This window comes from Salvelinus sp. IW2-2015, unplaced genomic scaffold, assembly GCF_002910315.2.
Source record: "Salvelinus sp. IW2-2015 unplaced genomic scaffold, ASM291031v2 Un_scaffold1879, whole genome shotgun sequence".
Classification (NCBI taxonomy): Eukaryota; Metazoa; Chordata; class Actinopteri; order Salmoniformes; family Salmonidae; genus Salvelinus; species Salvelinus sp. IW2-2015.
The window spans coordinates 102,432-119,902 of NW_019943242.1; the positions used below are offsets into that span (position 1 = coordinate 102,432).

A 17,471-nucleotide genomic window follows, 5' to 3' on the forward strand; every position below is an offset into this window, starting at 1 on the left:
CGAGAGAGAGAGGACAGCAGAGTAGAAGTAAAAAGGCATATTTTTCCATATTATACATTTTTACTAGATGTAAAAATACCTTGATGAAGGCATGACAGTCAAACCGTTGTTGAAATTGAATAATACCATGATAAAGTGTGACTTTAGTTTCTATTTGAAATTGATATTGTAGGCATGGTTATCCAACCCTCAATTATATCTCGTAGGTTTAAGGTTAGGGTTAAGTTCCCCTTAGAAATAGTGAGAAAAACCAGAACAACAACAGTAAAGCTTGGAAAGAGAAGTCTTTTTCCACTTCCAAGAAGATAGGAAAACGAAGCTGTGAAGAAAGAGGGGAAATTAGTATACAAAAACTAAAGCTGAACTTTGCATAAAGAAGAMGTTTAGRCCATAGGTTGAAACACACGRAGTAAGACCASACACTAAAGCAAGGCAMGCACAGGGCTGGGTGTCTAGGTACTATACTGTAGRCCCCCTAGAACCACACATACAACATTTGAGATACTAAACTCAAATATGAAGTTATATGCGCTGATCTTAAGTTAAGATTCAGTCCATACAGTACAAAGGTACTGAACCAGAAACAGTTGCATAAACATATGCAGACAGTCATTTCTGTAAAACACTCACAACCTTCTTGCACTGGTATGAGTCAGCCTCAAAACGTACAGTTATAGTTGAGAAAAGGAACACTGAGAATTTAAGTTTGAGCAGAATAGTGAAGGACTGCAAAAAGAGGCATTGAAAAAGAGAAAGGAAAATGACATGAATCAAAGAGAGGAGAGGAAAGGGAAACAGAAACAATGTTTTATTGAGAGGTCAACAGCAAATAAACAACAGTGAAGCTAGAGTACAGGATGGAGAAGGAGAGATGACCCATAGAACTAGAACTCATCTGATTATTTCTATGGATGGAACACAGATTCTCAAACAGAATGGAGAGATGCAGGCGAGAGAACAGGAAGAGGAAACCAGACACAACGTCATAGAGTTTAACAGGACAGAGGAAATAAGGGAAAGCACCATAGAGATTACAAGCTCATCAGGCAGAGCGAAGTAAAACCCAGAATGAGGCTGCCATAGAAAAATGATCAAGTGGGTTAGGGAAGTTTGTCGAATAGCTAGTATTTAGCATTGAGCATTATGTAAAGCAGAGAGAAGATGGATAGAAGCTCAACAATGAAAATAAGAAAAAATGTTTTGTTACAGTTAATTTGTTGACAGAGAAGTAATGGCTCCTGAATGCTTTTTTGACAAGTGAAACATTTTTAGAATCAGAGGTAGATTGTTAGGAAAGCAAAAACATACGTACATTTTATGCAAATTATAGTTTTAGGGTTCTAGAAGCATTTAAAAAAAGATTACCGTGCACATTAACAATACCAGTGCCATTGCTGTCTCTTATAGCTTGTGCTTTGAGTATTGATGTCGTCACATACTCCCACACACACACACTTCAACGTCCTCAAACAGTGCTCTACATCATTGACAAAACCAGTGTCATCAAAAATAAGTAATTTAACTGTATAAAATGTCATTGTACTCTACAATTTGACTCATGAAAAGTCAAAAGCTCAGACGTTGATCAAAAACTTTTTTACAAAGGTCACCATGTAGAGAAACCAGTATTGTTGTGCCACTTGAGTTGCAGTATTTCACCATGAAGTCCAGCCAATGAAAAATAAAATGGCTCACATTCAACTCTTTCTGTTAGAATAGTGAAAGAGTAGCTTATAACCCAGGTACGAAGGCAGAAATCTTTACATTCTTAAACCCTGGAACAGATCAGTGGCACAAACAATACAGATTAAGTGTAAAATAAAGATTTTAAATAACTGTCTATACATTAGATCAGGCTTTATCCTATATTTATTCTCTGATAGAATAAATAGTGAATAGCTACTACAGTATTTACACGTCCAGTCGGTTGGATTTGACCGTCTCCAAGTGGAGGGAGTCAGACAGGAGGTGACACAGAGCTCAGTGATGTCATAACCTGTCCTGCGTTGTTGTCCTGGGACTGGCCAATCCCGGACGAGGTGGCGGGGTCACAGAACGGCTTCCAGGCTCCCATTGGGCAGCTCAGTAAGGCGTGAAGCGGTTGTATCCTCCTCTGTACAGACTGGCCTAGAAATAAGTAGAAGATATGATAGATGATGGTGGATCGGTGCCCACTGGCGGGTTGAGACTGATTCCTTTTTGAGGCTCGATTAAAGTCTGGCTTGTGGCTAGAAACAATGGTCTGGATGACTTAGTGGGTCACATGAACACTTTAAACGTTGGAGTGGTGCTGCTTATGAGTTTTAAAGAGGCTCACCATTGTTCCGACGCCGTATGTTGCCGTGGGTCCCACTGAATGGTGGTAGGGATCTGTTGCAGCAGCATAAACTCGGCCATATCTGATGGACAGACAAAACAAAACCCCAAATGAGAAAACATACTAAACCAGCATGGTCTCATAGACTAGACGTAACATAGTTAACAAAAAATTGGGACACTCAAATTAGTATGATATGTTACATTTGGTACGGTTACATAAGACAGAAGGTTACTTAAGGCAAAAAGGTAAGGAGGGTGTGCGGTTCTGAGTGGCTGGGTGGGCGTTTAACGCAAACGTCATGTTCGAATTTCGTCACGGACAACTTTGGCATTTTAGCTAGAAACTTTGCAATTACTTACTACTTTTTAGCTACTTTGCATGTTAGCTAACTCTTCCCCTAACCCATTAACATAACTCCTAAACCCTAACCTTAACCCTAACCTTAACCCCTAGCCAATGTTAGCGACCTAGGTAACGTTAGCCACAACAAATTGGAATTAGTATCATACGTATTGCAAATTCTTAACATATTGTACAAATTGTTGTCATTCGTTACATATCATACGAAATGGATGATGGACATCCACAAATTAATACATACCATACCAAACATATCATTCTAATTTGAGTGTCTTGGATTTTCGTTCACTATGTCCGTCCAGGTTACTAAACAGGTGTGCTAGTACTGTGTTAGAACAAACAGTGATGCTCCATAGACCAGACTTGAAGACCACAGAACCTCAACATTAGAGTGCTGCTTATCTCATGTTCTAAGTCCCATTTGAAGGAAAAAGTCCTTGAAATCCTCATACAAACAGAGTCACATAGTCAGTCATTGGGCGCTGCTGCTCACCCATCACTGTATGTTGCTGTGGCAGCGGATGGTGATTGGGCAACTCTGTACGCTGCAGGATACCCGCCCTAACAGGAAAAAAGACATTCAGAGACAAGATAAGCTTTTAGCTAAACACAAGGTAGACAGCCTGAAATAAGATGAAATCAGAAGGAAAATGTTCACTTACATAGACTTCAGCTCCATATAATCCATCTTGGTACAGCACACTGAAAGGAGACATTCTATCATTCACACATTAAACAGTGAAAATGAAATAATTGACCAATGGAAATGGTAATTCATTTTTAAAATAGATTTTTTGAAGATAGAAATGATCTTACCCAGGGTAGGCGGGCATGGCAGTGGGTGCGGCTGCAGCAGCTGAGCGAATTGTGTTGTAGACAGCCCGGCCCCGCCCACGCAGTGGTGAGCCCCGATAGGCCAGGGTGGGAGCAGCTACTGGGTAGGGGAAACTGGCAACTGAGGAGAGAGAGAAAGAGAGAGAGCTTACAGTACCTACTAGGATATGTACTGTAGCCACCCTGCCTTTATAAGCAGGTTCATTGACTCCCCCAAGGGAGCATGCTTTCTTGGAGCCATCGATAAGAGAGATTGAGTATCACAGGTGGGAGTCTGACCTGGGTCGTCCCACTCGGAAAACCACGGTCTTAACCATTAGACCAAAATGGTATTTCCTCCTTGGTGATGAGGTTAGCGAGGCCCTCATCCACAAGAGAGTCTGACTGACCTCCGCACAAGGGGTCATGAATTTGCGATTGTTGGGTTGATAGGGATCAGTACTAGAACCACTAATATGAGTAATCAAACTCACCCGAAACTCACATTGAAACTCACCGGTGTAGAGTTCAGGAGCAACATCGCTCCCATGATAGGGTTGTCTTCCATCCAGGGGCTACGAAGAGAGACAGAGAGAGAGAAGAGACCAGAGAGAGAGACAGAGAGAAGAGACAGAGACAGAGAGAAGAGAGAGAGAGAAGAGAGAGAGAGAGAGAGAGAGAGGAGAGAGACAGAGACAGAGACAGAGACAGAGACAGAGACAGGACAGAGACAGAGACAGAGACAGAGCCAGAGACGAGACAGGACAGAGACAGAGAGAAGAGAGAGATAGAAGAGATAGAGAAGATAGAGAGCGAGACAAAGAGAGACAGAGAGATAGAGAGACAGAGAGAGAGAGAACAGAGAGAGAGAGATACCGAGAGAGATAGAGAGACAGATGAGGCGAGACAAAGAAAAAAACAAAAGAAAAAAAAAAAAAAAAAAAAAAAAAAAAAAAAAACAAAAAAAAAAAGAAAAGAAAAAAAAAACAAAAAAAAAAAAAAAAAAAAAAAAAAAAAAAAAGGAAAAAAAAAAATAAAAAAAAAAAGAGAAGAAAAAAACAAAAAAAAAAAAAAGAAAAAAAAGAAAAAAAAAAAAAAAAAAAAAGAAAAAACAGGGAAAAAACAAGGAAAAAGGAAAAAAGAAAGGAAAAAAAAAAAAAACAAAACAGGAAAAAAAATAAAAAAAAACACGACAAAAAAGAAAAGAAAAAAAAAAAAAAAGAAAAAAAAAGAAAAACAAAAAAAAAAAAAAGGAAAAAAAAAAGAAAAGAAACAAAAAAACGGAGGAAAAAGAATAAAGAGAAAACAAAAAAAAAAAAAAAAAAAAAAAGAAACAAAAAGAAAAAAGGGCCACACAACACAAAAAAAAGAAAAACAAAAAAAAAAACAAAAAAAAGAGAAAAAGAAAAAACACAAACAAGACAAAAAAGAGAAAAAAGAAAAAAAAAAAAAAAAAAAGAAAAAAAAAAAAAAAAAAAGGACAAAAACAAAAAAAAAAAAAAAGAAAAAAAAAAGAAAAAACGGAGAAAAAAAGAAAAAAAGGAAAAAACAAAAAAAAAAAGAAAAAAAAAAAAGAAAAACAAAAAAAAAAAACAAAATCCACAACACAAACAATCAACGCAAGGAGACACCAATCATACTATCAATTTACATTTCTACATTAAAACCAGCCAATAAATAAGAAGAAAACCAAAAAAAAAACATATTACAAAAAGGGAAGAGGAAAAGACTGAACCACAGGAGCCATTGAGAAGAAAAAAAAAAAAAAAAACGGAATAATCTAGAATAGAAACGAAAAAAAAAAAAAACAAAAAAAAAAAAAAGAGAAAACCAGAACACAAGAAAAAAAAAAAAACAAAAAGAAAAAAAAAAAATACGTAAAACCCGGAACGGATTAGGGCCAAGTCCAAAGAAAAAAAGAACAAACAACAAAGCAGAAGAACAGAGGACGATAATGAACAAAAAAATCACTGAGGACAATACACATTTAGTGAAAAATAACAGAAAAAAAAAAATCCATCAATAGTTCGGAACACACTAACACTAATGGAAAGAAGAGAGCAAAGGGATACAAAATAAAAAAACCAACGCAAAACTGGAACGATGTAATAACTGGGTATAAGAAATTATTCAATATTATAATAAAACAATAAATACAAGAGGGGAAATCAATAGGAAAAAAAGCACAGAATCTAAAATTATAGACAGTTATTAATAAAATCTTATATTACACTTAAAATCTTGTATGTTTGTGCAACTAAGAAAAAATGCTGTAAAAAATCACAACAAAGAGGTATAAGAATGTAAAGAATATCTAAGCTTACGGTACCTGGGTTAAGACTACTTCCTATAACTAAGCAGAAAAGATTGAATGTGAAGAAAAAAGCAATTTTAATTTTTACATATAGGACATGAGAGAACTATCATGAGTAGCAATCTAAGGCCTACAAAGATGGGAACAACAAAAAAACTGGTATATCTCTAACATGGACGACTAAAATTAGAAAGTTTTTGATCACACGTATGAAGCTAATTAGACTTTATACAGATAATTGTGAGTACAATGACAATTATATAAATAAACAGTTAAAATAATATTTTTGAAAGAACAGGTATGTTAAGTGACAAAATGAAGTAGAAACTGTATATGAGGACTGAAGTGTTGTGATGTAAGTAAGGAAAGGATGTAACGAAGACATCAATCACAAACACAAAGCACAAGCTATACAAACGCGAATGGCAACTGAGTAATTAAAGTAATATAGAATGCAAAGTAATCACAATTAAATTTTTAATGAAATTCATAAAGAACACATAAAAAAAATAATAATTGACCTAAAATGATTTAAAGTAATGTTTTTAGCTATTCTACATAACTAAATTAGAAAAAATTTAAAACTAAGTATATCACTATGTCAAAAAAGCACAGGAAGCCAAATTAGGACAAAAAAATAATCTGATCTAAATCTTTGATACAAAAAATATAACTGTACACAAGACATTTTTAAATCTTATTTTACATTGTATGAGACTATCCATATTCCTTGATATACATAATGCATACAAAGAATAGCTAAATACTAAGAGAACATATACGACAAACCTATCCAACAACACACTATCTAGAAAAAAATAAATAATAATTAATAGAAAGAGGCACTAACAAATATCATGGAGTATTATAACTAAAAAAATCGCAATACATGAATCACTAGAGATTAAAACCAATAAATGACGTAATAATAAGGTAGATACTAGGATTTCCATAATATCCAGTGTTATTTAGATCGCTGCATCCTTACCATTTGTGTTGAGAAATATCGATGTAAACAACCATCCAAAACAAAGAAATAAATCAGATGAGTTTTGTATCTATGGGTCACATCACTCACTATGCTCCATCCATTACTACCACTAGCAATTCACTGGGATTATGCTGTTGAATACAGTAAAAATGTATCTGTTTCCCTTTACCTCTACTCTCGTATTGATTAGATGTATTTTCTTTTCTTTCAGAAATGCCTCTTTTGCAGTCATACGAATGAACCAAACTTAAATTATCTCGTATCCTTTACTACACAAACTATAAATGTACGTATTACGAGGCTAACATCATAACCAGAGAGCAGTTGGAGTGTTATACAAGAATGACTGATCATGCAAAATAGAGTTATATGCAACACTAGTTTTACTAGGTTCAGAGATAACTATGACTGAATATAGGAACTGAATCTTAAAAATATAAGATAAGCATATAGACTTCATATTGGTTAGGTAAATAAATGATTTATGTGGTTCTAGAGGCAAAGTAACGATACCATAAACAAAAACCGCCATGTGCCTAGCATGCTTTAGTTGTGGTTACACATGTGATTCAACCAAATGACCATCTTATGTTAGCACAAATATCAGCTTAGTAATTGGATATACTTATAGCCCTCTTAGCTGTACGACTCCGTATTCCTCTTCTGAAGGGAAAAAAGGCATTTCTATACAAGTTATACAGTAGTATGTAGGACTTATGTAGGGAGATCTCAGCAGAGACACAGAGAGCGAGTACAATGAGAGACGAGAGGCAGAGGGAGACGAGAGCGAGACAACCCTAGAGCGATAGAGATGAAGACAGAAGAGAACCGAGGATAGAGAGACTAGACGAGACAGAGAGATAGAGAGAACAGAGCAGGCGAGACGAGGGAAACAGAAGATGAGAGGACAGAGTGGTGATACGATGAAAGAGAGAGAGCCAGTGGGAAACAGAAACGACAGATGCATGCGACATGAGAGAGACGAGAATATCAAGAGCGGACAAGACAGATGACTTGAGGGTACAAAAACGAGACAGAGAATGAGGCGGAGAGAACAGACAGAGAAACGTAGACTGACGAACAGACAGAGCACAGACAGAGACTGTCAGAGACAGACAGAGCCATGACAGAAGACAGTCAGACGACAGACCGAGACATGACAGCATCGACCGAACCAGAGAGAACAAGACGAGAGGCAGGGAGACAAAGCGAGAGGACAGAGAGACGGAGAGAAAAGGAGGGAAGAGCAAGAGGGACAAGTAAACCGAATGGACATATGAGATGGTGAGAACAGGAGACTAGATGTAGACAGAGAAGAAGGGTTCATGATGAGTACTAGAGCAGAAATAGAGGAAGAGACATGGAGACATAGGAGAGAACAGAGACAGAGACAGAGACCAGATCAGACAGACAGTTCAGACATGACAGACAGCACAGACAGACAGACCACGGCACGAGCAATCAGACATAATGACAATTGGCATAGAGCATGTACAGCCGCATGACAGACAGAAGAACAAGGAGAGAGAGCAGGTTCTACTATCACAAAGGTATAAAGGAAGAAGAAGGTCAGTGGAGAAATCCATGGAAAAGCACTAATATAAAAGATGTTTTACACCCACTTACCAGAAATAGTTGAAAACCAGGTAACACGAAAAGATAACAGTATTCAGCAAAATAAAAGTCAACTATCGCAGAGGGAAATATGGTCCTAGTCACCTTATTTCGACCTCCCAAACATACAGTGACAGACACTAGATAGATGACATTCGTCACACTAAATAACTTTAGTGTGGTATCCTTAGACTTGAACACCTTACATCAACACATGTCATCACCAAGGAAGGTGTATGCTTGGAGTGAGCATGATCTTCGGTGACCTAACATGCATGGACTGTAAGACAATTGGTTCCAAAGCCATACAGCAACACCAAAGTCTGCCAGACAGAGAGTGACAAAAAAATATTTCGCAATATAGTTAACAGAAACAGCGACAGAAATAATCTCATTGCATCAAAGATGACTATAGATACGTTTATTCCTACTTCAACCTTCCTCCTCCAACGATCGTTCCGTTCAGTTTTTCCCCTTGCTCGCGTTGCCTCCACTTGCGCTGCTCAAGGTCCAACAACCAAACACCTGAGAGACGGAAGGAGAAACATTTCTGATTCTCAACTGGTGTCATTGTCTTGGTAAGGCAAAAAAAATAGGGCAACCAGGTTTCATTCGTCAGTTTGTAATTTCTGATATTGAGTGGTCTCCTCACCCTTTGACCCTCTACTCATTAAAATAATTCCCCATCCAGGATCTGTGCCAAATTGCTGAAGACAAAACCAGATCACAATCTTGTCCACAGGTTATCACGAGGTTTATAAGAGTATGATACCCAGAAATGACAGTAATGTTTTCGTTAGGATGAACACTCATCGTGTCTCATGATGGTTAAATCAGACTAGGATACAGTAACCTATAGACATCCCAAACACTAGTATTTGCTGATCTACTGTTCACCTTCAAACCAAATCTGTCTGAAGGTCGGGTCTCTGAAAGCGGAAGGGATGTTGGAGACGTGGAGACGCTTGGGGCTGGGCCTTGCCTGACCCCTCCTCATCGCTACCACTTCCTGCTCCACCCCCTGATGACACTGACACGCTCAGAGCCTGGGAGTCAGAGGTCACTGGAACCAGGGCATCGTCCTGGGAGACAGAAGAGGAGGAGGAGAGGAAGAGAGGAAGAAGAAAAGGACGAAAATAAAGAATAGAGGAGATGAGGAGGAAAGAAAGGAAGTAAAGGAAGGAGAGGAGTGAAAGAAGAAGAGTAGAAAGAGAATAGACAGAGGAAGAGCAGGAGAAGAAGAAAATGAAGGCGGAAAGGATGGGGAGGAGGAAGATAGAAGGACAGAGAGCAGGAAAAGAAGAAAAAGAAGGAGGAACGGATGGGGAGAGGAGGAGGAAAGAAGGACAGAGAACAGGAGAAGAAGAAAAAGAAAAAGAGGAAAGGATGGGGAGAGGAGGAGGATAGAAGGACAGAGAACAGGAGAAGAAGAAAAAGAAGGAGGAAAGGATGGGGAGAGGAGGAGGAAAGAAGGACAGAGAGCAGGAAGTATATAAAAAAAGGTTTCAAGGGAAAGGCAGAGAAAGAAGGGGGGAGATTACAGAGGAAATTAAGGACATGTTGCCAATTGGTCCATGCACTTGTACACCTCTGAATAGACAACTAATTTACAATTTAGTAAAAGGATTCTGAGATGAAAACAGATTTTTTCCCACAAATGTTTTCTTTAAAATCTATCAAAACAGTTCACATGTTCTGGTACAGTGTCTCATTACAGAGGCATCACATTGCATTGGAAAAATGTTGATTATTTTAATTTAATCAAGTGATCACAACTCAGTCCAAATAAGCATTCAGCACCCAGTGATCCTTCTCAGGCAGTAGTGAGGAGGCGTGAACAGTACCTAATTTTAGTGAGGCGTTTAAATACATGCCCGTTAGAAAATCTAAAAAAATATGTACAGCAGAGGAGGCTGGTGGAAGGAGCTATAGAAGGATGGGCTCAATGTAATGGCTGGAATATATGGAATGGAGTCAAATAAGTTGTTTTCATGTGTTTGGTACCATTTAATCGATTCCATTCCAGCCATTACAATGAGCATGTCCTCCTATAGCTCCTGTCACCAGCCTCCTCTGATGTATACTAACAAAATACTAAGCTACATAGTCATGTTGATTCAGTTATAACAACCAGCCAATACCGAAAGTAACAGCTTCCCCAACAGAAATACTTTGGAGGAACTGTAACTAAATACAATATCATACTGAACATAATTGTGATGAATTKTACTTAGAAATTCATAATAACTAGGTAGTTCAGGTGACATAGATTATATAGACACGTAAACAGTAAGCCTGCAGGAATACATTTTCATAATATAATCTCATTAAAATGCCCCCATGCAAAACCATACAGGATATAGTAWWGTGCTTCAAAACCAAAACATCCACTATSCCAAAATGCACCACGATGCCAGTGTCTGTCTATTGGTCCTCCAAAAACCAAGGGATTATATGAGTCCAAACAAGAAAATTAAGATGAAAAAAATATTACACCAAAAAAMGAGTGAGCGAGAGCAGTGGGGGAGATAGGAGAGAGGGAGCAGAGTGCAATGTGAAAGGAAGAAACAAATGGCAAAGAAAAAAATAGCAAAAGTGAAAAATATCTTTAAATTGAAAATCAAAGTGAATGCAGATAAATATGAATGCAAATCAAAATACAGATCCTAATATGCAGAAATGAAAACACAGGTATTATTAGCATTATAATATAGGAAGGCTGATAGAAAGAGATGTGCATAATMTCTTCAGAGCGACGATAAATAATAAATTAAACAAAAAGATAAAGTGAACAAGGCAGGAACTTGCGCAAAAAGCTTGGGTTGGGGTGAGGAGTGGGAGCTGGGAGGCATAGTGCCGGGCAGGGTCAAAGTTGAATGTTCTAAATGTCAGTTTGGGGTCACGGTGCTGCTTTTTTCTGCCAAAGGTTAAAGATCATTACTCAAGATTCCGAGGGGGCATGTATTAATAAGTGGGGTAGAAACAGAGGGAGCAGGGATAGAGAGACCATTCACACAGAGAGAGAGAGAGAGAGAGAGAGAGAGAGAGAGAGAGAGGAGCGAGAGAGAGAGAGAAGAGAGAGAGAGAGAGAGAGAGAGAGAGCGAGAGAGAGAGAAGAGGAGAGAGAGGAGAGGAGAGAGAGAGAGAGAGAGAGAGAGAGAGAGAGAGAGAGAGAGAGAGAGAGAGAGAGAGAGAGAGAGAGAGAGAGAGAGAGAGAGAGAGAGAGAGAGAAGAGAGAGAGAGGAGAGAGAGAGATTCACACAAACACATAGAGTACATACAGGGCTACTGCTGTGTTGTTATATACTGGCTTCCCATGGCAGCATGGTTCACACAAACACCACTCCTCATCATCCTCTACACACATCACACACACCAGAAACAGGCTTTGGGGAGTGGACACGTGAAGAGAGGGGAGGGGGGAGTGGAAGAAAGGGGTGGGGTGGGTTTGGGTTGGATGTTGGTGTCATGTCACGATGCAAAATTGATTTCTGAACCTGGCCGATATTTCGGAGGGGGAGGGGTCACCCGTTCAGCCTCCCCTGTTGACCCCACCTCCATGATGTGTGGCGGCGTCTCAACTTTCCCCGAAAATCAGGACGGACCTTGTAAGTCAGGGGCTCTAGTGATGGAATATATAAATGTGGCCATAAAAGTCAGTTATGACATCAGAAAGAGCTGCTGAGGCAGGGAAAAGGACTTCATAGTCACAATGCATTGACCTTTATTCACCATTCACCTCTGTCTTTGTCTAGAGTAATAACCTACAGTATATAAAGCCTACCAGGACACTGGACATAAACATACATGTACATGTTTTCCTCATTATAAGTTCATAAACTGGGCATTGTTCCTWATGAAAATWCKTAAGATCCCATCAAATACATGTCATTTTGTGCTGTAGGCTATATGYAAATAAATAGTAGGAAATATTACATTGAARCRTGATAARTTACTTAATAACTTATGCCATACAATATACCAAAATACATTTAAATTATAATCCTACATTTAAATACTGTGTTGTGTTTTTAACTTCTCCTTTCTCAACTTTCTTTACCCCGACCCCCTACCAGTAACCCGGTGCATGATCTTACACAGACATACTGCATGTTAACGGCTTTGGGATTAGCTGCTCTATTTCCAGATAAATGGGAGAGGGAAAGAGAGAGATGGGGGGGATTCACTTTCAAAAATGAATCTCCTCTCAGCTGCCCCTATCTGCTCTGCTGGATGTCAGAGGATATTCCCCTACATGGGCACAGGAGTYGAGTTGGGGAGCTAAACATAGAAGTAGCAGGGTCCTCTGTGTGTGTTCCATGTTACTGACAAAGAATTTCCTCAAACRTTGTATGACATGTTGTCGTTGATTAGAATAAAATCCCCTCCTAGAAATATGTTACAAACAACATGTGATTCCCCCATATACACATACAGTAGCTACATATCTTGATTAKAAAGTATCTCTGTCTCTCTATCTTTCCTGGACACTACTTCTATAGTCCCACACCTCCAGTCTATCATGTRGTTCTTACCGTGCTAATGGCTGCCAGAGTGTCAGCCCCTTCGTGTTGCGGGCCCTGATAGACTCTGAGCTGGTGATGCTCCTGGTACTCTGAGTTGGGGTGGGCGGYACTATAGTCTAGYGGAGGAAGTCTGCCTGCAGGTGTGGGAGGAGCTTGTCCTGGTYGAGGGTATGAGGGAGGCTGGGCATAGACCTGGGGGAGGGTGGGGTCACCACTGCCGGGGCCYGCCTCCTGGCCAGGGCCTCCCTGTGATTGGWTGAGAGAAGAGAATCAGTCAATAATCAATCAAAATAACATTGTCATAGTATCTATCCAACCTAGCTGTAGGATAAACCATATTGAAATTGTAATAGTGAGTGTGACTCTTGTTATAAGAAACAAAATAATCAATTACTATCACCACATATTCATGAATTACATTAAAAATAGACCTTTTTGATTCACAGCATACATTCATTGACAATGTGTGTGTGACTGCCCATAGAATCATCTCTAATGTAAGCACAAAGACCTCAGGCTTCATAAAAGTCATTTTCTCTGAGTCTTTGAGTCTACAATATCACCTGGGAAATGTCTTATGGTTGAGTGGTGCTGGGCAGCTTAGATTTGCACAMCTGGTACAAAACTTGAGGACCTTAAGAAAGATCCACACAACAAACCCATACCTACAGTACAGCTCACTGTGATACGCATACTATTCCTTTTGAGTATTCATTCAGGATTCAGCATGCTTTGGAAAAGAGTATCTGGCAAATATCCAATACTTTACCACTTATGCCAAAACAGTGCACCTACAAACACTTAATTGTAATGAAAAATCAACTCAGCARGAAACTGATTCCAGACTAATACCTTCAACATCATCATGATTATCTAATCAATGTACCAAATCCATTCCAATCCATCGTTTCTTCAATGTACCAAAAATAAACAGCAAGAGTTCACACAGTGACATGACAAATTCTCACACAATGAAAAGTGACAGTGGTGACACAGACACAACAGGAGAATAGATGATAGTCTTACCCCGTCACTGCATATCTGATTCTCTGGTACATTGTCCAACAACTGCCACATYTTTTAATGCCGGCTTCCACCCGCCCACTACACCATAAGTTCTACTTAACCACCAATCGCATGACAGGAGTTCTGGGAGGAGGGGGAGCTGGGGTGGCTATGCCAGCTGTGGTCATTTGTACCTGTCAATAACTTTTAACCGCCTCCCCTCCTCACAGAAACACACACAAAACTTAGGAGAGCTACACAAAAATTTGTAATTTCTACATTAAAAGCTAATACTGTACTTCAACTTCAACTTGCCCACTAAAAGGTCACCTCTAAGAATACTATCCTTATTATTACCCTGTAATTGCTGACGTACTGCCTTGTAGTTATTCCTATGCCTTGTAAATATTCATATCATTCCAATACCTTCTTTTTGACCAGACTCTTTGAAGAGACAAAAGCAGGCAGGAAACATTTGGGTAGTTTTATATCTTTCACATTAAAACACATTAATAAACCCTTATATCTCTACTCTGAAACTGACCAGAGGTCAACCAGAAGATTGGCAGAGCTATTAGTAGATTTTTATGTTGTCCTTTACAGTTGTAAACATAGTAAGTGTCACAAGGTCTAAAGGCCTATATATCAGACTGGCTGTAATTTAATACAAATTCATGTTGTTCTCTCCAACCTCTTCTCCTCCTCCCCCTCTCTCTCTATCTGTCCATCAGCTGTTGCACTCATCGGATGGGGTGAGATAGGACTGATGGTGAAATTGAAGAGGGCGAAGTGGAGGGAAGGTATGAAAGCTGATCTGATCATTTAAACCTTGTACGATCAGCTGATTCTGATACGTAACGCAGGGAGAGTGTCCTACATTCTCATAGGTCTAACAAGACAGTGTGGCTACTGCAGGTAAAACCGCAGCATCAAAGGTCTTACTATACTAAGATATGAACTAACAATCACAKTTGTCTTTTCCTACTAGCACTGACTTTGCTGATWACTTKATTTATTGAGGAACAACGTAGTTGCTATGACTGATGTGTGGTTGTCCCACCTAGCTATCTTAAGATGAATGCACTAACTGTAAGTCACTCTYGATAAGAGCATCTGCTAAATGACTAACATGTAAATGTAATGTAAAATATAAGATAMACTATCTTAGTTCACTAGGAGTGGAAAAAGAACACCTTGTCTGTGTAGGTCTCAGATTCTTCCTATCAAACATCAGGGGTTTCAGTACAAAGTTCAGGATTTCTCTACACAGACCACACAGYTGTTCCTCCTATACRTCTGAATTCTTACTTTAGAAATTCCACTGGGAGATGGTCAGAAGTGAGACTGATACCATCTTGAATGTATTAGGTCTCTAGAATAGATTTACAGGCATATCATRYACAAGGTTAGTCATTTAMCAGATCATCTTACATAGTGCTTTCAAATGGGCCAAAACAACAARCATGTAAAAAATCATAGTAAAACCTTTAAAYATAAAATGTTTTTARATGMACTACTCTGCATCCTGTCTGCTAATATTGGAAGGCATGGGTGTTGTATATCTGGGTTTATTCCAGGGTTGACGCATAATAATTCAGAAACTGTCCTTTTAGCTTTCACATGGCAGATCCTGCCGATCTGTTACACACAGTCACTGGGCCATGTTAGAGGACATGTCAACACCGACACACATGCCTGTATTGTGTCCCCCGCCCCACCTCACCCCCCAATATCTGACCTTCCCAAGCTCACACCATACATGGAGAGTGTCTGACAGGGGGAGATAATAGAATCTATTTGATACTAGCACTGGCCACCTTCACACACTCTCTCTCTCTCTCTCTCTCTCTCTTTGTCTCCCACTCCCAGTACAGTATTACATTGTTGGCAAACAAACATTAAACACAGTATCTCTCCATGTGTCTCAACTTTATTCCTTGCAGTCTTTTTTTGATTGCCATTTGTTCCCCTCTGTCCTTCCTCCCCCTATTCAGCTGTCAGGTCTCAGGGTCAAAGGTCACTGGATCTGAGACAGGTGGTTGCTGGGACAGCTGCTGGAGGATTTACACAGGAAACTGCTGATGTGACCTTTAAGAGGGCTCATATAGCCGAGGATACAAACGCACAAACAAAAACACTCACACACCCTACGGCCTACTATATTCAGTATGTTTACACTGAGTGTACAAAACATCTTTCCATGACACAGACTGACCAGGTGAATCCAGGTGAAAGCTATGCTACCAAATTGATCTCACCTGTTAAAACCACTTAAGTCAGTGTAAATGAAGGGGAGAAGACAGGTTAAAGAAGGATTTGTAAGCCTTGGGACAACTGAGACATGGATTGTGTCGGTGTGCCATTCAGAGGGTGAAAAAGAGAGAGATGGCTGGGTTTCTGTCCAGCACTTCGAGATTATTGCTGATGTACGAAGGGCTTATATAAATATAAATTTTGATTTTGGGCCAACATCCCTGTGATGCCTGTGTTTTGACACCTTGTAGAGTCCATGCTCCGACAAATTGAGGCTGCTCTGAGGGCAAAAGGGGTGCAAATCAATATTAGGAAGGTGTTCCTAAATGATTTGTACACTTAGTGTATATTAACATACAGAATACAGTAAATATGGAGACGATCACATCAAACCTCAAAAAGATTGTCAGAACATTTCATACCGATGTATGTTCTTGTGATCATAGCAAACAGTACCCTGGGTATCTGACCTATATTACGACCCGTTCTCACTATTATCTGAACAGCCTAAGACACAGCTCATTTCAGGATATCAGTGTCACCCTTATCTGCATGAAGGGCAGCCTTCTCTCTCTCTGTGTTAATCCTACTTTTCAAGGAACAGGCTAAAAAAGAGGGCTGTGACAACAGAGAGAGACAAGGAAAGACAGATTCCCAGACACACATCATCATCTGTGCTGGCAATTCACCAACGGGTTGTCAGGCGACTCCCAACCAATCAAAGGCGACAACACCACACCACACACACACACACACAACACACGACACACACACAGCACACACAAGACACACACACACACCACACACAACACACACACACACACACACACACACACACACACACCACAACACACACACCACAACCCACAAAACCACCTCTGGCACCACTGAAACTGCAGATTAAATATAACTGCCAGTGTGTCAATTGCATTTAAAACAAATGGGTTTGGCCCTATCAACAGTATTTAGGCTAGATCAGGCTGTTTGCAATCTGCATGACACAAATCTACACTGGCAACCAGTTGCTGTGAACAACCACATAAATTTTGCTGTGAACTACTCTGAACTAAACATCATAAATTTGATTATTTTGAATCTAGTTCAATAAACCACTTTGCTCATCATCATCATGACAAACACAAACAGTATCATTTATAATGTGTAATACTGGGCTGAATACATTTAATCTGAATGTCCCGTTTCAATTTCACCAAACAGACCTGTTGTTTGTGTCATGAGTACATATCATCTCCCGGGCCAGTGATTAGCATATCT

General features: G+C 39.3%; 1 pseudogene; it reads right to left on the reverse strand.

The window, feature by feature from the left end:
* Positions 1–791: 791 nt before the first annotated feature.
* LOC112072293 (RNA binding protein fox-1 homolog 1-like) overlaps positions 792–17,471 on the reverse strand; it is a 17,442-nt pseudogene continuing 762 nt past the window's right edge.